General features: G+C 41.2%; 1 pseudogene; it reads left to right on the top strand.

Annotated features, from left to right (window-relative positions):
- The first annotated feature begins 549 nt into the window (after window positions 1-549).
- On the top strand, window positions 550-21526 carry LOC134731490 (heterogeneous nuclear ribonucleoprotein A1-like; annotated as a pseudogene).
- The last annotated feature ends 380 nt before the right edge of the window (window positions 21527-21906 follow it).

Genomic DNA, 21906 nt, shown 5'->3' on the forward strand with positions numbered 1-21906 from the left:
AGAAATAAAACATATTCATAATACAGAACAAAAATTGAGAGAGTTTGTCACTAGCAGACCTGCCCTACAATAAATGTTAAAGGGACTCCTCCAGGGTGAAAGGGAGGGACACTAAGAACAAGGGTAGAGGTAGCTACGTAAGTAAATATAAAGGACAATAGTATTGCATGTATGGTTTATAACTCTTTTCTATATGATTTAAATGACAAATGAATAAAACAATTATTAAAATGCTATGTTAATGTGCATTCAATGTATAAAGATATAATTGTGACGATAACGACAGAAAGGGGAAAGGGATGGGGCTGAAAAGGAGTACTTTATTTACGTACTATTGAAAATAAGGTATTGGTATTAATTTAAAATTTATTGATGTAAAGTTAAGATATTAATTGTAATCTCCAGATAATCACTAAAGAAAAAACTTCAAAATATACAGAAAAAGAAATGAGAAGGAAATCAAAACAAGAAAGCTTGATCTAAGAACAAGTTGTCAGAATAGTTCTTTGGCTCCAATATCCCTCACAGAAATCGAACTAGCAACTATCCATGGACAAGAATTCCTCTGTGAATACCTCAGAACTTGAAAGTGAGGCTAACACACCCTCTGGGACAGGAGAGTGGAGAAAAGCTGCATTCAAAGGGTAAGAGGAATAGCTTCAATCTGACTGCAAAGTATACTTCCCCCAAGCCTGCACAGCACCACACGAGAGGATTCTCCTAGGTCCACAGTTTCCACTGTGGGAAAAGAGAGTTGGAGGCAAACATTCAGCTTCCTCGCCAGTCTGGAGCCCTCTGAAGACAGATCACTCCTGTCTTGCCCCATGCGGAACATGGGGCAGGGGTGGTGGTGATATAAACAGGGATAGGCCACCTGGGGCGGGGCTCATAGTGGCTAACATGCAAATTTCGGTGGTGGCTCTGCATTCTGGCCAACAGAAGCACTTCACCAGAGAAACTGGCCAACAGAATTGCCCCTAACACAAAGAAATAATAAATGCTTGAGGTGATGGATACCCCAATTACCCTGATCAAAACATTGTATGCCTATATAAAAACATCACATGTACCCTGTAAATGTGTACAGCTATTATGTTTTCACTATTTTTGTGAAAAATGTCACTGGTATTTTGATAGGGATTGCACTGAATCTGTGGACCATTTTTGACAGTATGATTATTTTCACAATATTAATTCTTCCAATCTATGAACATGTGTAGCTTTTCACTTATTTATGTTTTCTTCCATTTTTTTCATCAGTGTTTTATAGTTTTCCTTTTAGAGATCTTTCACCTCTTGGTTAAATTGATTCCTAGGGGTGTTTTTGTACCTAGTATAACTGAGATTGCATTCTTGATTTCTTTTTCCATTAGTACATTGTTAGTGTCTAGAAATGCTACTGATTTTTGCTTGTTGGTTTTGTATCCTGAAACTTTGCTGAATTAATTCATTAGCTCTAACATAGGCTGAAGAAGTTTGGGGCAGTGACAGCAGCAGTGTAAGTTGTTGATCTCTTTAGTGGCAAGAGTTTTTAGGGTCTTCCTATTTTGGGATTCCCCACAACATGGAGACTTAGCCAAAGGGATCCCTCTCGGTGTCAGGTCTGACATGGCCTATAAGCAGTTGTAGAGGCTCTGAGTTCCAGGTGCAGGTGCTCAGGGTGGCTGAGGGGCCACACGGACCTAAGCTCAGGGTCTTCTGACCCCATTGTGGCACCTGGGTCTTAGGGTTCAGGTTTGTTCTCTGTGGCCAGGTTGGATGTATCATGCTCACAGACTCAGGTTCTGTGACTCTCAGGCACCTTCTAGCAGCTCAGGCCCAGGGAGCCAAATCGTAGCTGTGATTCTATCCCTGGAGGGCAGGGCAAAACTCTGGCCTGGCTCAGGGGAAGAAGGGGTACTCTGGAGGTTTGGGCCTACAGAGCAGGGTATGGCTGCAATTTGGGAATATGAGTCATAGGGCTCAGCAGCAAATCATATCCCAGAGGATGAAGCATCATACAGTGGTGACTCTAGATCCTGGGATAGTGGGACCCAGAAGTACTCTAGACTCTGTGAAACCGGGATCAATGGCAACAAAGTACCCCAAAATGGCAGAGCACAGCTGTCGTTTGAGCCCTGTGGGTCATGGAACAATGACTCTACTTCTTGGATAGAGGGGCAGGGCTCTCCCCAGGGAGCAGAGTCTCTCTAGCTCAGACTCTAGAGCTAGTCCAGCTCCAGGAAAGCAGGGCAGTAGAGTTATGTGGCCTGTAAGTGTTGTGTCTCAGCTCAGTCGCTGCCCTAATTCCCTGGGACGCATGGTACTACATCATCCCATCTCTGGGATGCACAGTTGCTCACATTGGCCAGGGCACCAATTCCTCAGAGGATGATGTGCCACTTCAGCTCCGGCCTTGGGGGGGTGTGACTGTCCAAGATAAATTCATGATTACTAGTCCCACAAAGATATAATACAAAGAAAAAATCAGTGGAGCCTAACCCCAAAATGATCTAGCTGTAAGAATAAAGACTAGGATTTTAAAGCATCCATTATATTATGCTCAAAAATGTGAGGGAAAAATACGCTTTTAATGAATGGACAGATAGGATATTCAATAAATAAATAAAAACTGTAAAAAGGAACAAAACGGTTTTGCTAGAAGTAAAAATACACTATGTGAAAAAATTATATCGTATATTTGAATATATATTTGAAAACTGCTAAGAATGTAGATTTTAAATTATCTCACAACAACAAAACATATATGAGGTTATGGATATGTCAATCAGCTTGATTTAATCATTCTACAATGTATACATATATCAAAACATCACTCTATACATTTTAAATATAAACAATTATTTATTAATATAAAATTTCTAAATTATATATATAAAATTTCTAAAAAGAAATAACCTAATTCATTCAAAGAGAATTAGAAAACTGAAAGTGTATGCATGCAATAAGTATGACATTGTTAAATTCATTAAAGGACTGCATACAAAAAATGTCATTATGTAAATTCTCTTTAAAACGAATTTTTTTTTTTTTTTTGAGACAGAGTCTTACTCTGTCACCAAGGCCAGAGTGTAGTGGCGTGATCTCAGCTCACTGTAACTTCCGCCTCCTGGGTTCAAGGGATTCTCCTGCATCAGCCTCCCGAGTAGCTGAGATTACAGGTGCGTACCACGCCCAGCTAATTTTTGTATTGTTAGTAGAGACGGGGTTTCACCATGTTGGCCAGGCTGGTCTTGAACTCCTGACCTCAAGTGATCCACCCGCCTTGGCCTCTCAAAGTGCTGGGATTACAGGTGTGAGCCTGCACCTGGCCTAAATTCTTTTTTAAAAAAAATTAAAATTCTCTGGGTGAACTTAAAAGCATAGGATGAAAGATAAGTTGCTGAACTTAAAGATAGATGGGTAGAAATTATCCAAGCTGAAGAAGAGAGAAAAACATTGGTGAAAAAATAGAACAGAGCCTCAAGGACTAGAGTACAGTATCAAATATTCTAACATTTATCTAATGAAGTCGCACAAGAAAAAAAGGAGAGAATAGAAAAAATATATGTATTTGATAAAATAATCACTGAAAACTTCCCACACTTAGTGAAAGCATAAATTTATAGATTCAAGAATATGAAAAACTTCCCAAGATGATAAATATGAAGAAAATTGCATCTAAGAATGTGAAAGTCCCATAGTTCTTAAAACATGAGTCATGGACTCCTAGGGATCAAAATAATATGAAGATAATATTTGCCTTTTTTTTTTTTTCACTGTGTTGACATTTACACCAGTGGGGCAAAAACAATAGTGGACCAAACTGCTGGGACCTTAGCATGAGTCAAGGCAGTGGCACCAAACTACACTTAACAATTACTGTCTTTTATACCACTAGAAACTCAGTTTAAAAAAAAAGAAAAAGAAAAAACCAGTTTTACTTAAGAATATTCTTGACAAATCAATAAAAATTATTAATTTAATTAACTCTTGGCCCCTGAATGTACATCTTTTTTTCATTAACAGACTTAATTTATTAGAGCAATTTTAGGTTTTTCCAAAAATTTTGACGATCTTACAGAGAGTTCCACATACCCTCTTTATCTCCCACTGACAGTTTCCCCTATTATTAGTATCTTACATTCGTGTGGTATATTTGTTACAATCATGAGCCAATACTGATACATTAAAATTAACTAAAGTCTATAGTTGACATTAGGGTTCACTCTTGGTGTTGTACAATTCCATGAGTTTTTTATACTGTCATGTTTCTACCATTACAGGATCATACAGAATAGTTTCACTGCCTAAAAAATCCCATGCTTCAGCCAGGTGCAGTGGCTCACACCTGTAATCCCACCACTTTGGGAGGCTGAGGCAGGTGGATCATGAGGTCAGGAGATCGACACCATCCTGGCTAACACGGTGAAACCCAGTCTCTACTAAAAAATACCAAAAAATTAGCTGGGTGCGGTGGTGGGCACCTGTAGTCCCAGCTACTCGGGATACTGAGGCAGGAGAATGGCAGGAACCTGGGGGCAGAGCTTGCAGTGAGCTGAGATCACACCAGTGCACTCTAGCCTGAGTGACAGAGCGAGACTCCATCTCAAAAAACAAAGAAACAAAAAAATTCCATGCTACTCCTATTCGTCCCTTCCCTTCTCCTACCAAACCCCTGGCAACCATTGATCTTTTTACTAAATCCATAGTTTTGCTTTTTCCAGAGCATCATATGTTGGAATCATACATTATATAGCCATTTCAGATTGGGTTCTTTCACTCAGTAATATGCACTTACGTTTCCTCCGTGTTTCTCCATGGTTTGAGAGCTCATTTGTTTATCTCTGAATGATACTCCATTGTCTGGATGTGTCACAGTTTATTTATCCTTTCTCCTACTGAAAGACTTCTTTACAGCTTCTAAGTTTTGGCAAACATGAATAAACCTGCTATAAACATTCATGTGCAGGTTTTTGTGTGGATATGTTTTCAATCCATTTGAGTAAATACCAAGAAGCTGAATAACTGGATCAGATGGTAAGAGTATGTTTAATTTTACTAAAACTACTATGTTTAATAGTTCAGTAAGAAACTGCCCAACTGTCTTCCAAAGTCGTTCTACCATTTTGCATTGCCACCAGCAACAAATGAGAGTTCCTGTTTCTCCAAATTCTTGGCAGCATTTCGTGTTGTCAGTGTTTTGGATTTTGGCCATTCTAATAGATATATAATGATAACTCATTGCTTTAAATTGCAATTCTCTAATGACATGATGTTGAGCAATTTTCATATGCTAATTTGCCACTTGTATATCTTCTTTGGTGAGGTTTCTGTTAAGGACTTTTACCCTCTTTTTAACTGAGTAATTAACTATACACATTTTTAATATTCTATATGGTGAAATCAGAAGTACACATAAAGTACTTCTGCTGTATACAGATGTATGATGGTTTTCTTGAGGAAGAGCACTTGTGTGATTGTTTGAGTCGTGAGGTGAATTAGCTGAGTTTTTCATGGAGCACCATTTTTTACCTCAAAGAGTGACTGTTAAACTATGGCTATTCAGAATAGGATATTGACAAACATTTTATTTAAAAGGAACAAAACTAGCTTATTTCAACAGGAAAAACTTATGTGAGAAATATAAAATTCAAGCTTTCAAGCAAAAATTAGAATTTATGTTTTATGAAAGCATAGGTTTTTCATTTATTTATTTATTTAGAGACAGGGTCTCACTCTGTCACCTAGGCTAGAGTACAGTGGTGTGATCATGGACAACTGCAGCCCGACCTCTATGGCACAAGCAACCCTCCTGCCTTGACCTCCTAAAGTGCTGGGATTACAGGCATAAGACATAGTACCTGACCAGAATTTTGGAACACATACCTGCCAGCACAAGCTTGACAGCCTTTCAATACATAAAAACTTTTCTGATGAGATTGGTGGTGCTATTAATGAACGTTATTTTAGTCTGAGCCAAGATGGCCAAATAGGAACAGCTCCAGTCTACAGCTCCCAGGGTAAGCGACGCAGAGGATGGGTGATTTCTACATTTCCAACTGAGGTACCGGGTTCATCTGACTGGGGAGTGAGCTGGACAGTGGGTGCAGGACAGTGGGTGCAGCACACCATGCATGAGCCAAAGCAGGATGAGGCATTGCCTCACCTGGGAAGTGCAAGGGGTCAGGGAATTCCCTTTCCTAGTCAAAGAAAGGGGTGACAGACGGCACCTGGAAAATCGGGTCACTCCCACCCTAATACTGTGCTTTTCCAACGGGCTTAACAAACGGCACACCAGGAGATTATATCCCGCACCTGGCTCAGAGGGTCCTAAGCCCAAGGAGCCTCGCTCATTGCTAGCACAGCAGTCTGATATCAAATTGCAATGCGGCAGTGAGGCTGCGGGAAGGGCACCCACTGGTGCCCAGGCTTGAGTAGGTAAACAAAGCAGCCTGGATGCTCGAACTGGGTGGAGCCCACCACAGCTCAAGGCCTGCCTGCCTCTGTAGGCTCCACCTCTGGGGGCAGGGTGCAGACAAACAAAAGACAGCAGTAACCTCTCCAGACTTAAATGTCCCTGTCTGACAGCTTTGAAGAGAGTAGTGGTTCTCCCAGCACACAGCTGGAGATCTGATACTGGGCAGACTGCCTCCTCAAGTGGGTCCTTGACCCCTGAGTAGCCTAACCAGGAGGCACTCCCCAGTAGGGGCGGACTGACACCTCACACTGCTGGATACCTCTCTGAGAAAAAACTTCCAGAGAAATGATCAGGCAGCAACATTTCCTGCTCACCAATATCTGCTGTTCTGCAGCCTCTGCTGCTGATACCCAGGCAAACAGGGTCTGGAGTGGACCTCCAGCAAACGCCAACAGACCTGCAGCTGAGGGTCCTGACTGTTAGAAGGAAAACTAACAAACAGAAAGGACATCCACACCAAAAACCCATCTGTACGTCACCATCATCAAAGTCCAAAGGTAGATAAAACCACAAAGATGGGGAAAAAACAGAGCAGAAAAACCGGAAACTCTAAAAATCAGAGTGCCTCTCCTCCTCCAAAGGAACGCAGTTCCTCACCAGCAACAGAGCAAAGCTGGACAGAGAATGACTTTGACAAGTTGAGAGAAGATGGCTTCAGAAGATCAAACTACACCGAGCTAAAGGAGGAAGTTTGAACCCATGGCAAAGAAGTTAAGAACCTTGAAAAAAAAATTAGACAAACGGGGGGGTGGAGCCAAGATGGCCGAATAGGAACAGCTCCGGTCTCCAGCTCCCAGCCCCAGCGACACAGAAGACGGGTGATTTCTGCATTTCTGCTTGAGGTACCAGTTTCATCTCACTAGGGAGTGCCTAACAGTGGGTTCAGGACAGTCGGTGAAGCGCACTGTGCGCGAGCCGAAGCAGGGCGAGGCATTGCCTCACTCGGGAAGCACAAGGGGTCAGGGAGTTCCCTTTCCTAGTCAAAGAAAGGGGAAACAGATGGCACCTGGAATATCGGGTCAGTCCCGTCCTAATACTGCGCTTTTCCAACAGGCCTGGAAAACGGCACACTGGGAGATTGTGTCCCGCACCTGGCTCGGAGGGTCCTATGCCCACAGAGTCTTGCTGATTGCTAGCGCAGCAGTCTGAGATCAAGCTGCAAGGCGGCAACGAGGCTGGGGGAGGGGCGCCCGCCATTGCCCAGGCTTGCTTAGGTAAACAAAGCAGCCAGGAAGCTCGAACTGGGTGGACCCCACCACAGCTCAAGGAGGCCTGCCTGCCTCTGTAGGCTCCACCTCTGGGGGCAGGGCACAGACAACCAAAAACTCAGCGAGAACCTCCACAGCCTTAAATGTCCCTGTCTGACTGACAGCTTTGAAGAGAGTAGTGGTTCTCCCAGCACGCAGCTGGAGATCTGAGAACGGACAGACTGCCTCCTAAAGTGGGTCCCTCACCCCTGAGCAGCCTAACTGGGAGGCACCCCCCCAGTAGGGACAGACTGACACCTCATTCAACCGGGTACTCCTCTGAGACAAAACTTTCAGAGGAACTATCAGACAGCTGAATTTGTGGTCTCACGAAAATCCGCTGTTCTGTAGCCACCGGTGCTGACACCCAGCCAAACAGGGTCTGGAGTGGACCTCTAGTAAACTCCAACAGACCTGCAGCTGAGGGTCTTGTCTGGTAGAAGGAAAATTAACAAACAGAAAGGACATCCACACCAAAAACCCATCTGTACATCATCATCATCGAAGACAAAAGGTGGACAAAACCACAAAGATGGGGAAAAAACAGACCAAAAAAACTGGAAACTCTAAAAAACAGAGCACCTCTCCTCCTCCAAAGGAACGCAGTTCCTCACCAGCAACAGAACAAAGCTGGATGGAGGATGACTTTGATGAGTTGAGAGAAGAAGGCTTCAGACGATCAAACTACTCTGAGCTACGAGAGGAAATTCAAAACAATAGCAAAGAAGTTAAAAACTTTGAAAAAAAATTAGAAGAATGGATAACTAGAATAACCAATGGAGAGAAGGGCTTAAAGGAGATGATGGAGCTGAAAGCCAAGTTTCGAGAACTACGCGAAGAATGCAGAAGCCTCAGTAGCAGATGCGATCAACTGGAAGAAAGGGTATCGCTGATAGAAGATGAAATGAATGAAATGAAGAGAGAAGGGAAGTTTAGAGAAAAAAGAATAAAAAGAAATGAACAAAGCCTCCAAGAAATTTGGGACTATGTGAAAAGACCAAACCTACGTCTGATTGGTGTACCTGAAAATGATGGGGAGAATGGAACCAAGTTGGAAAACACTCTGCAAGATATTATCCAGGAGAACTTCCCCAATCTAGCAAGGCAGGCCAGCATTCAGATTCAGGAAATACAGAGAACGCCACAAAGATACTCCTCGATAAGGGCAACTCCAAGACACATAATTGCCAGATTCACCAAAGTTGAAATGAAGGAAAAAATGTTAAGGGCAGCCAGAGAGAAAGGTCGGGTTACCCACAAAGGGAAGCCCATCAGACTAACAGCTGAACTCTCAGCAGAAACTCTACAAGCCAGAAGAGAGTGGGGGCCGATATTCAACATTCTTAAAGAAAAGAATTTTCAACCCAGAATTTCCTATCCCGCCAAACTAAGCTTCATAAGTGAAGGAGAAATAAAATACTTTACAGACAAGCAAACGCTGAGTGATTTTGTCACCACCAGGCCTGCCCTAAAAGAGCTCCTGAAGGAAGCACTAAACATGGAAAGGAACAACCGGTACCAGCCCCTGCAAAAACATGCCAAATTGTAAAGACCATCGAGGCTAGGAAGAAACTATAGCAACTAACGAGCAAAATAACCAACTAACATCATAATGACAGGATCAGATTCACACATAACAATATTCACGTTAAATGTAAATGGGCTAAATGCTCCAATCAAAAGACACAGACTGGCAAACTGGATAAGGAGTCAGGACCCATCAGTGTGCTGTATTCAGGAAACCCATCTCACGTGCAGAGACACACATAGACTCAAAATAAAGGGATGGAGGAAGATCTATCAAGCAACTGGAAAACAAAAAAAGGCAGGGGTTGCAATCCTAGTCTCTGATAAAATAGACTTTAAACCAACAAAGATCAAAAGAGACAAAGAAGGCCATTACATAATGGTAAAGGGATCAATTCAACAAGAAGAGCTAACTATCCTAAATATATATGCACCCAACACAGGAGCATCCAGATTCATAAAGCAAGTCCTCAGTGACCTACAAAGGGACTTAAACTCCCACACAATAATAATGGGAGATTTTAACACCCCACTGTCAGCATTAGACAGATCAATGAGACAGAAAGTTAACAAGGATATCCAGGAATTGAACTCAGGTCTACATAAAGTGGACCTAATAGACATCTACAGAACTCTCCACCCCAAATCAACAGAATATACATTTTTTTCAGCACCACAGCACACCTATTCCAAAATTGACCACATAGTTGGAAGTAAAGCTCTTCTCAGCAAATGTAAAAGAACAGAGATTATAACAATCTGTCTCTCAGACCACAGTGCAATCAAACTAGAACTCAGGATTAAGAAACTCAGTCAAAACCGCTCAACTACATGGAAACTGAACAACCTGCTCCTGAATGACTATTGGGTACATAATGAAATGAAGGCAGAAATAAAGATGTTCTTTGAAACCAACGAGAACAAAGACATAACATACCAGAATCTCTGGGACACGTTCAAAGCAGTGTGTAGAGGGAAATTTATAGCACTAAATGCCCACAAGAGAAAGCAGGAAAGATCCAAAATTGACACCCTAACATCACAATTAAAAGAACTAGAAAAGCAAGAGCAAACACATTCAAAAGCTAGCAGAAGGCTAGAAATAACTAAAATCAGAGCAGAACTGAAGGAAATAGAGACACAAAAAACCCTTCAAAAAATTAATGAATCCAGGAGCTGGTTTTTTGAAAAGATCAACAAAATTGATGGACCGCTAGCAAGACTAATAAAGAAGAAAAGAGAGAAGAATCAAATAGATGCAATAAAAAACGAAAAAGAGGATATCACCACCGATCCCACAGAAATACAATCTACCATCAGAGAATACTACAAACACCTCTATGCAAATAAACTAGAAAATCTAGAAGAAATGGATAAATTCCTCGACAAATACACCCTCCCAAGACTAAACCAGGAAGAAGTTGAATCTCTGAATAGACCAATAACAGGTTCTGAAATTGTGGCAATAATTAATAGCTTACCAACCAAAAAGAGTCCAGGACCTGATGGATTCACAGCTGAATGCTACCAGAGGTACAAGGAGGAACTGGTACCATTCCTTGTGAAACTATTCCAATCGATAGAAAAAGAGGGAATCCTCCCTAACACATTTTACGAAGCCAGCATCGTCCTGATACCAAAACCTGGCAGAGACATAACCAAAAAAGAGAATTTCAGACCAATATCCTTGATGAACATTGATGCAAAAATCCTCAATAAAATACTGGCAAACCGAATCCAGCAGCACATCAAAAAGCTTATCCACCATGATCAAGTGGGCTTCATCCCTGGGATGCAAGGCTGGTTCAACATACGCAAATCAATAAATGTAATCCAGCATATAAACAGAACCAAAGACAAAAACCACATGATTATCTCAATAGATGCAGAAAAGGCCTTTGACAAAATTCAACAACCCTTCATGCTAAAAACTCTCAATAAATTAGGTATTGATGGGACGTATCTCAAAATAATAAGAGCTATCTACGACAAACCGACAGCCAATATCATACTGAATGGGCAAAAACTGGAAGCATTCCCTCTGAAAACTGGCACAAGACAGGGATGCCCTCTCTCACCGCTCCTATTCAACATAGTGCTGGAAGTTCTGGCCAGAGCAATCAGGCAGGAGAAGGAAATAAAGGGTATTCAATTAGGAAAAGAGGAAGTCAAATTGTCCCTGTTTGCAGATGACATGATTGTATATCTAGAAAACCCCATTGTCTCAGCCCAAAATCTCCTTAAGCTGATTAGCAACTTCAGCAAAGTCTCAGGATACAAAATTAATGTACAAAAATCACAAGCATTCTTGTACACCAATAACAGACAAACAGAGAGCCAAATCATGAGTGAACTCCCATTCACAATTGCTTCAAAGAGAATAAAATACCTAGGAATCCAACTTACAAGGGATGTGAAGGACCTCTTCAAGGAGAACTACAAACCACTGCTCAATGAAATAAAAGAGGATACAAACAAATGGAAGAACATTCCATGCTCATGGGTTGGAAGAATCAATATCGTGAAAATGGCCATACTGCCCAAGGTCATTTATAGATTCAATGCCATCCCCATCAAGCTACCAATGACTTTCTTCACAGAATTGGAAAAAACTACTTTAAAGTTCATATGGAACCAAAAAAGAGCCCGCATCGCCAAGTCAATCCTAAGCCAAAAGAACAAAGCTGGAGGCATCACGCTACCTGACTTTAAACTCTACTACAAGGCTACAGTAACCAAAACAGCATGGTACTGGTACCACAACAGAGACATAGATCAATGGAACAGAACAGAGCCCTCAGAAATGATGCCGCATAGCTACAACTATCTGATCTTTGACAAACCTGACAAAAACAAGAAATGGGGAAAGGATTCCCTATTTAATAAATGGTGCTGGGAAAACTGGCTAGCCATATGTAGAAAGCTGCAACTGGATCCCTTCCTTACACCTTATACAAAAATTAATTCAAGATGGATTAAAGACTTATATGTTAGACCTAAAACCATTAAAATCCTACAAGAAAACCTAGGCAATACCATTCAGGACATAGGCGTGGGCAAGGACTTCATGTCTAAAACACCAAAAGCAATGGCAAGAAAAGCCAAAATCGACAAATGGGATCTCATTAAACTAAAGAGCTTCTGCACAGCAAAAGAAACTATCATCAGAGTGAACAGGCAACCTACACAATGGGAGAAAATTTTTGCAACCTACTCATCTGACAAAGGGCTAATATCCAGAATCTACAATGAACTCAAACAAATTTACAAGAAAAAAACAAACAACCCCATCAAAAAGTGGGCAGAGGACATGAACAGACACTTCTCAAAAGAAGACATTTATGCAGCCAAAAAACACGTGAAAAAATGCTCCTCATCACTGGCCATCAGAGAAATGCAAATCAAAACCACAGTGAGATACCATCTCACACCAGTTAGAATGGCCATCATTAAAAAATCAGGAAACAACAGGTGCTGGAGAGGATGTGGAGAAATAGGAACACTTTTACACTGTTGGTGGGACTGTAAACTAGTTCAACCATTGTGGAAGTCAGTGTGGCGATTCCTCAGGGATCTAGAACTAGAAATACCATTTGACCCAGCCATCCCATTACTGGGTATATACCCAAAGGACTATAAATCATGCTGCTATAAAGACACATGCACACGTATGTTTATTGTGGCACTATTCACAATAGCAAAGAGTTGGAACCAACCCAAATGTCCAACAACGATAGACTGGATTAAGAAAATGTGGCACATATACACCATGGAATACTATGCAGCCATAAAAAATGATGAGTTCGTGTCCTTTGTAGGGACATGGATGAAACTGGAAACCATCATTCTCAGTAAACTATCGCAAGGACAAAAAACCAAACACCGCATGTTCTCACTCATAGGTGGGAATTGAACAATGAGAACTCATGGACACAGGAAGGGGAACATCACGCTCCGGGGACTGTTGTGGGGTGGGGGGAGGGGGGAGGGACAGCATTAGGAGATACACCTAATGCTAAATGACGAGTTAATGGGTGCAGGAAATCAACATGGCACATGGATACATATGTAACAAACCTGCACATTGTGCACATGTACCCTAAAACCCTAAAGTATAAAAAAAAAAAAAAAAAAAAAAATTAGACAAACAGCTAACCAAGATAACTAATGCAGAGAAGTCCTTAAAGGACCTGATGGAGATGAAAACCATGGCACGAGAACTACGTGACGAATGCACAAGCCTCAGCTGCGGATGTGATCAACTGGAAGAAAGGGTATCAGCGATGGAAGACGAAATGAATGAAATGAAGTGAGAAGAGAAGTTTAGAGAAACAAGAATAAAAAGAAACGAATAAAGCCTCCAAGAAATATGGGACTATGTGAAAAGACCAAATCTACGTCTGATTGGGGTACCTGAAAGTGACGGGGAGAATGGAACCAAGCTGGAAAACACTCTGCAGGATATTATCCTGGAGAACTTCCCCAACCTACCAAGGCAGGCCAACATTCACATTCAGGAAATACAGAGAATGCCAAAAAGATACTCCTCGAGAAGAGCAACTCCAAGACACATAATTGTCAGATTCACCAAAGTTGAAATGAAGGAAAAAATGTTAAGGGCAGTCAGAGAGAAAGGTCGGGTTACCCACAAAGGGAAGCCCATCAGACTAACAGCTGATCTCTCTGCAGAAACTCTACAAGCCAGAAGAGAGTGGGGGCCAATATTCAACATTCTTAAAGGAAAGAATTTTCAACTCAGAATTTCATATCCCGCTAAACTAAGCTTCATAAGTGAAGGAGAAATAAAATACTTTACAGACAAGCAAATGCTGAGAGATTTTGTCACCACCAGGCCTCCCCTAAAAGAGCTCCTGAAGGAAGCACTAAATATGGAAAGGAGCAACCAGTACCAGCCACTGCAAAGACATGCCAAATTGTAAAGACCATCAAGGCTAGGAAGAAACTGCATCAACTAATAACCAGCTAACATCATAATGACAGGATCAAATTAATACATAACAATATTAACCTGAAATGTAAATGGGCTAAATGCTCCAATTAAAAGACACAGACTGGCAAATTGGATAAAGAGTCAAGACCCATCAGTGGGCTGTATTCAGGAAACCCATCTCACGTGCAGAGACACACATAGGCTCAAAATAAAGGGATGGAGGAAGATCTATCAAGCAAATGGAAAACAAAAAAAGGCAGGAGTTGCAATCCTAGTCCCGGATAAAACAGACTTTAAACCAACAAAGATCAAAAGAGACAAAGAAGGCCATTACATAATGGTAAAGGGATCAATTCAACAAGAAGAGCTAACTATCCTAAATATATATGCACCCAAAACAGGAGCATCCAGATTCATAAAGCAAGTCCTTAGTGACCTACAAAGAGACTTCGACTCCCACACAATAATAACAGGAGACTTTAACACCCCACTGTCAACATTAGACAGATCAATGAGACAGAAAGTTAAAAAGAATATCGAGAGATTGAACTCAGCTCTGCACCAAGTGGACCTAATACACATCTACAGAACTCTCCACCCCAAATCAACAGAATATACATTCTTTTCAGCACCACACCATACCTATTCCAAAATTGACTGCATAGTTGGAAGTAAAGCACTCCTCAGCAAATGTAAAAGAGCAGAAATTATAACAAACTGTCTCTCAGACCACAGTGCAATCAAACTAGAACTCAGGATTAAGAAACTCACTCAAAACTGCTCAACTACATGGAAACTGAACAACCTGCTCCTGAATGACTACTGGGTACATAACGAAATGAAGGCAGACATAAAGATGTTCTTTGAAACCAACGAGAACAAAGACACAACACACCAGAATTTCTGGGACTCATTCAAAGCAGCGTGGAGAGGGAAATTTATAGCACTAAATGCCCACAAGAGAAAGCAGGTAAGATCTAAAATTGACACCCTAACATCACAATTAAAAGAACTAGAGAAGCAAGAGCAAACACATTCAAAAGCTAGCAGAAGGCAAGAAATAACGAAGATCAGAGCAGAACTGAAGGACACAGAGACACAAAAAACCCTTCAAAAAATCAATGAATCCAGGAGCTGGTTTTTTGAAAAGATCAACAATATTGATAGACTGCTAGCAAGACTAATAAAGAAGAAAAGAGAGAAGAATCAAATAGATGCAATAAAAAATGACAAAGGGGATATCACCACCAATCCCACAGAAATACAAACTACCATCAGAGAATACTATAAACACCTCTATGCAAATAAACTAGAAAATCTAGAAGAAATGGATAAATTCCTCGACACATACACCCTCCCAAGACTAAACCAGGAAGAAGATGAATCCCTGAATAGACCAATAACAGGCTCTGAAATGGAGGCAATAATTAATAGCTTACCAACCAACAAAAGTCCAGGACCAGATGGATTCACAGCCGAATTCTACCAGAGGTACAAGGAGGAGCTGGTACCATTCCTTCTGAAACTATTCCAATCAATAGAAAAAGAGGGAATCCTCCCTAACCCATTTTATGAGGCCAGCATCATCCTGATACCAAAGCCTGGCAGAGACAAAACAAAAAAGAGAATTTTAGACCAATATCCTTGATGAATATTGATGCAAAAATCCTCAATAAAATACTGGCAAACCGAATCCAGCAGCACAGCAAAAAGCTTATCCACCATGATCAGGTGGGCTTCATCCCTGGGTTGCAAGGCTTGTTCAACATACACAAATCAATAAACGTAATCCAGCATATAAACAGAACCAAAGACAAAAACCACATGATTATCTCAATAGATGCAGAAAAGGCCTTTGACAAAATTCAACAACCCTTCATGCTAAAAACTCTCAATAAATTAGATATTGATAGGACGTATCTCAAAATAATAAGAGCCATCTATGACCAACCCACAGCCAATATCATACTGAATGGACAAAAACTGGAAGCATTCTCTTTGAAAACTGGCACAAGACAGGGATGCCCTCTCTCACCACTCCTATTCAACATAGTGTTGGAAGTTCTGGCCAGGGCAATCAGGCAGGAGAAGGAAAAAAAGGGCATTCAATTAGGAAAAGAGGAAGTCAAATTGTCCCTGTTTGCAGATGACATGATTGTATATCTAGAAAACTCCATTGTCTCAGCCCAAAATCTCCGTAAGCTGATAAGCAACTTCAGCAAAGTCTCAGGATACAAAATCAATGTGCAAAAATCACACGCATTCTTATACACCAATGACAGACAAACAGAGAGCCAAATTATGAGTGAACTCCCATTCACAATTGCTTCAAAGAGAATAAAATACCTAGGAATCCAACTTACAAGGGATATGAAGGACCTCTTCAAGGAGAACTACAAACCACTGCTCAAGGAAATAAAAGAGGACACAAACAAATGGAAGAAGATTCCATGCTCATGGGTAGGAAGAATCAATATCGTGAAAATGGTCATACTGCCCAAGGTCATTTATAGATTCAATGCCATCCCCATCAAGCTACCAATGACTTTCTTCACAGAATTGGAAAAAACTACTTTAAAGTTCATATGGAACCAAAAAAGAGCCCGCATCGCCAAGTCAATCCTAAGCCAAAAGAACAAAGCTGGAGGCATCACGCTACCTGACTTTAAACTCTACTACAAGGCTACAGTAACCAAAACAGCATGGTACTGGTACCACAACAGAGACATAGATCAATGGAACAGAACAGAGCCCTCAGAAATGATGCCGCATAGCTACAACTATCTGATCTTTGACAAACCTGACAAAAACAAGAAATGGGGAAAGGATTCCCTATTTAATAAATGGTGCTGGGAAAACTGGCTAGCCATATGTAGAAAGCTGCAACTGGATCCCTTCCTTACACCTTATACAAAAATTAATTCAAGATGGATTAAAGACTTATATGTTAGACCTAAAACCATTAAAATCCTACAAGAAAACCTAGGCAATACCATTCAGGACATAGGCGTGGGCAAGGACTTCATGTCTAAAACACCAAAAGCAATGGCAAGAAAAGCCAAAATCGACAAATGGGATCTCATTAAACTAAAGAGCTTCTGCACAGCAAAAGAAACTATCATCAGAGTGAACAGGCAACCTACACAATGGGAGAAAATTTTTGCAACCTACTCATCTGACAAAGGGCTAATATCCAGAATCTACAATGAACTCAAACAAATTTACAAGAAAAAAAGAACCCCATCAAAAAGTGTGCAAAGGACATGAACAGACATTTCTCAAAAGAAGACATTTATGCAGCCAAAAAACACGTGAAAAAATGCTCATCATCACTGGTCATCAGAGAAATGCAAATCAAAACCACAATGAGATACCATCTCACACCAGTTAGAATGGCCATCATTAACAAGTCAGGAAACAACAGGTGCTGGAGAGGATGTGGAGAAATAGGAACACTTTTACACTGTTGGTGGGACTGTAAACGAGTTCAACCATTGTGGAAGTCAGTGTGGCCATTCCTCAGGGATCTAAAACTAGAAATACCATTTGACCCAGCAATCCCAATAGTGGGTATATACCCAAAGGATTATAAATCATGCTGCTATAAAGACACATGCACACGTATGTTTGTTGCGGCACTATTCACAATAGCAAAGACCTGGAACCAAGCCAAATGTTCAACAATGATAGACTGGATTAAGAAAATGTGGCACATATACACCATGGAATACTATGCAGCCATAAAAAATGATGAGTTCATGTCCTTTGTAGGGAAATGGATGAAGCTGGAAACCATCATTCTCAGTAAACTATCACAAGGACAAAAAGCAAACACCTCATGTTCTCACTCATAGATGGGAACTGAACAATGAGAACACATGAACACAGGAAGGGGAACATCACACATGGGGACTGTTGTGGGCTGGGGGAAGCAGGGAGGGACAGCATTAGGAGATATACCTAATGCTAAATGATGAGTTAATGGGTGCAGCACACCAAGAAGACACACGTATACATATGTAACAAACCTGCACGTTGTGCACATGTACCCTAAAACTTAAAGTATAATAATAATAAAATTTAAAAAAAGAATGTTATTTTAATTTTCTATAATGAAATGTGTCAATACTTGAAAGATTTTCATAACTGGATGAGCCAATATTCTGCACCAAAATACAGTGCTAAGAAAGTGAATGGGTAAGCCACAGGCTGGGAAAAAGGTGCAAATATATATATTTGAAAAAGGACTATTATCCAAAATAAAAATAGAACTCAATAATAAAGAGACATCAGGGAGCAGTGGCTCACACCTGTAATCTCAGGAACTGGGAGGCTAGAGTGGGATAATAGCATGAGCCCAGGAGTTTGAGCTGCAGGGAGCTATGATGGTGCCACTGCACTCCAGCCTGGGCGACAAAATAATATCCCAACTCAAAAATAGAGGAAAGAAAAAAAGACAACCCAGTTTAAAATGGGCAAAAGATTTAGACCAATATTTCACAAAGAAAGATATGAGAATGCTATGAACACACAAATAAATGCTCAAAATCATTAGTCAAAGATATATTACTATAAATATATCAGAATGTCTAAAATGAAAAGATTGGCAACACCAATGTCGGTGAGGTGATGGAACACTGAAACTCTTACACACTGTACTATATTAAGCCATGTTGAAAAATGTGAGAGTAGTGGTTGCCTTTTGAGGGATGGATATGTGGGGATTTTCTGGGAAGGAATGTGAATGAACTTTCCGGGAAGATATAAATATTCTGTATCTTGATAGGAGTTTGGATTATATAAGTGTATGCATTTGTCAAAATTCACTGAATGGTATACTTAAGATTGTGCATCAAGGCTGGGCATGGTGGCTTATGCCAGTAATCTAAGCTACTTGGGAGGCTAAGGTGGGAGGATAACTGGAGGCCAGGAGTTTGAGACCAGCCTGGGCAAAATTGTGAGACCCTGTCTCTACAAAAAAATATTAAGATTTAGCTAGGCCTAGTGGCATGCACCTATAGACACAGCTACTCGGGAGGCTGAGGTGGGAAGATTACTTCAGCCTGGGAAGTTGAGGCTTCAGTGAGCCATGATAGCACCACTGCACTCCAGCCTGGGTGACAGAGATCTGTCTCCAAAAATAAATAAATAAATAAAATAAAGATTGTGCATCTACTATATGTAAAATCTTACCAAGACAAACTCATATACATGACATTAAACTCTAAAAAATGATATGCATGCTGAAGTATTGAATGAAGTATGTTGATATCTACAACTTACCTTGAAATGCCTCAGAAAAAAAAGATGGATTAATGGATGGACAGAGGGATCAACAAATAGACGGTTGAATAAATGTATAAAAAAGCAAATTAATTGCTAATTGTAGAATCTAGATGGTAGTGGCTGAGTGTGGTAGCTCACGCCTGTAATCTCAGCACTTTGAGAGGCCAAGGTGGGCAGATCACATGAGGCCAGGAGTTCAAGATCAGCCTGGCCAACATGGTGAAACCCCATCTCTACTAAAAATACAAAAATTAGCCGGATGTGGTAGTGCACAGGGCACATAATCTCAGCTACCTGGGAGGCTGAAGCATGAGAACTGGTTGAACCCAAGAGACAGAGGTTGCAGTGAGCTGAGATACCCCCATTCCCCATTGCTCTCCAGCCTGGGCAACAGAGGGAAACTCTGTCTCAAAAAAAAAAAAAAAAAAGATGGTGGATATATGCAAATTTGTTGTTTCTGATTATTTCAATTATCAGTATATTTGATAACGTTTATAATAAAATGTTGGGAAAACTATTCACCAAAACAAAACAAAAAAAAACCTACCTGCCCGTGGAGGCCACCAAAGAAGCATGGTTAAATTCTCTCGTCTCCCTGCCGGTCATGTCTAAGTCAGTCTCCTAAAGAGCCCAAATAGCTGAGGGTGGTTGAGCTTTGAAACAACCAATGAGAGCCTGAGGAGCCGTTTTGAGCAATGGGGAATGCTCACTGACTGTGTGGTAATCAGAGATCCAAACACCAAGCGCTCCAGGGCCTGTGGGTTTGTCATGTATGCCACTGTGGAGGAGGTAGATGCAGCCATGAATGCAAGGCCACACACGGTAGTTGTAGAACCTCACGCCTGTAATCCCAGCACTTCGGGAGGCTGAGGCGGGCGGATCACGAGGTCAGGAGATCAAGACCATCCTGGCTAACACGGTGAAACCCGTCTCTACTAAAAATACAAAAAATTAGCCGTGTGTGGTGGCGGGCGCCTGTAGTCCCAGCGACTCAGGAGGCTGAGGCAGGAGAATGGCATGAACCCAGGAGGTGGAGCTTGCAGTGAGCCGAGATGGCGCCACTGCACTCCAGCCTGGGGGACAGAGCAAGACTCCGCCTCAAGAAGAAAAAAAAAAATAGAGTTGTAGAACCAAAGAGAGTTGTCTCAAGAGAAGATTCTCAAAGACCAGGTACCCAGTTAACTGTGAAAAATATATTTGTTGGTGGCATTAAAGAAGACACTGAAGAACATCACCTAAGAGATCATTTTGAACAGTATGGAAAAAATTGAAGTGATTGAAATCATGACTGACCAAGGCATTGTCAAGAAAAGGGGTTTTGCCTTTGTAACCTTTGACAACCATGACTCCATGGATAAGACTGTCATTCAGAAATAGCATACTGTGAATGGCCACAACTGTGAAGCTAGGAAAGCCCTGTCAAAGCAAGAGTGGTTCTGAAAACTTTGGTGGTGGTCCTGGAGGTGGTTTCAGTGGGAATGACAACTTAGGTCATGGAGGAAACTTCCATGGTCGTGGTGGCTTTGGTGACAGCTGTGGTGGTGGTGAATATGGTGGCAGTGGGGATGACTACAATGGATTTGGTAATGATGGAAGCAATTTTGGAGGTGGTGGAAGCTACAGTGATTTTGACAGTTACAACAATCAGTCTCCAAATTTTGGATCCCTGAAGGGAGGAAACTTTGGAGGCAGAAGCTCTGTCCCCTATGGTGGTGGAGGCCAATACTTTGCCAAACCACAAAACCAAGGTGGCTATGGTGGTTCCAGTAGCAGCAGTAGCTATGGCAGTGGCGGAAGATTTTAATTAGGAAACAAAGCTTAGCAGGAGAGGAGAGCCAGAGAAGTGACAGGGAAGCTACAGGTTACAACAGATTTGTGAACTCAGCCAAGCACAGTGGTGGCAGGGCCCAGCTGCTACAAAGCAGACATGTTTTAGACAAATACTCATGTGTGTGGGCAAAAAACTCGAGGACTGTATTTGTGACTAACTGTGTAACAGGTTATTTTAGTTTCTGTTCTGCGGAAAGTGTAAACCATTCCAACAAAGGGTTTTAATGTAGATTTTTTTTCACCCATGCTGTTGATTGCTAAATATAATAGCCTGATTGGGACGCTGAATAAATGTCTTTTTTTTTTTTTTTAATGTGCTGTGTAAAGTTGGTCTACTCTGAAGCCATCTTGGTAAACTTCCCCAACAGTGTGAAGTTAGAGTTCCTTCAGGATGATGCCAGGTTCTGTTTGGAATTTATATACAACCTGCTTGGGTGGAGAAACCATTGTCTTCAGAAACCTTGGTGTGGTTGAACTGATAGTTACTGTTGTGACCTTAAGTTCACCATTAAAAGGGATTACCGAAGCAAAATCATGGAATTATTGGTTATTACAATGATTGTTGGCATGTCCTATGCAATATTTCTAAATTGAATAATGGTACC

Source organism: Symphalangus syndactylus, chromosome 9, assembly GCF_028878055.3.
Source record: "Symphalangus syndactylus isolate Jambi chromosome 9, NHGRI_mSymSyn1-v2.1_pri, whole genome shotgun sequence".
NCBI lineage: Eukaryota > Metazoa > Chordata > Mammalia > Primates > Hylobatidae > Symphalangus > Symphalangus syndactylus.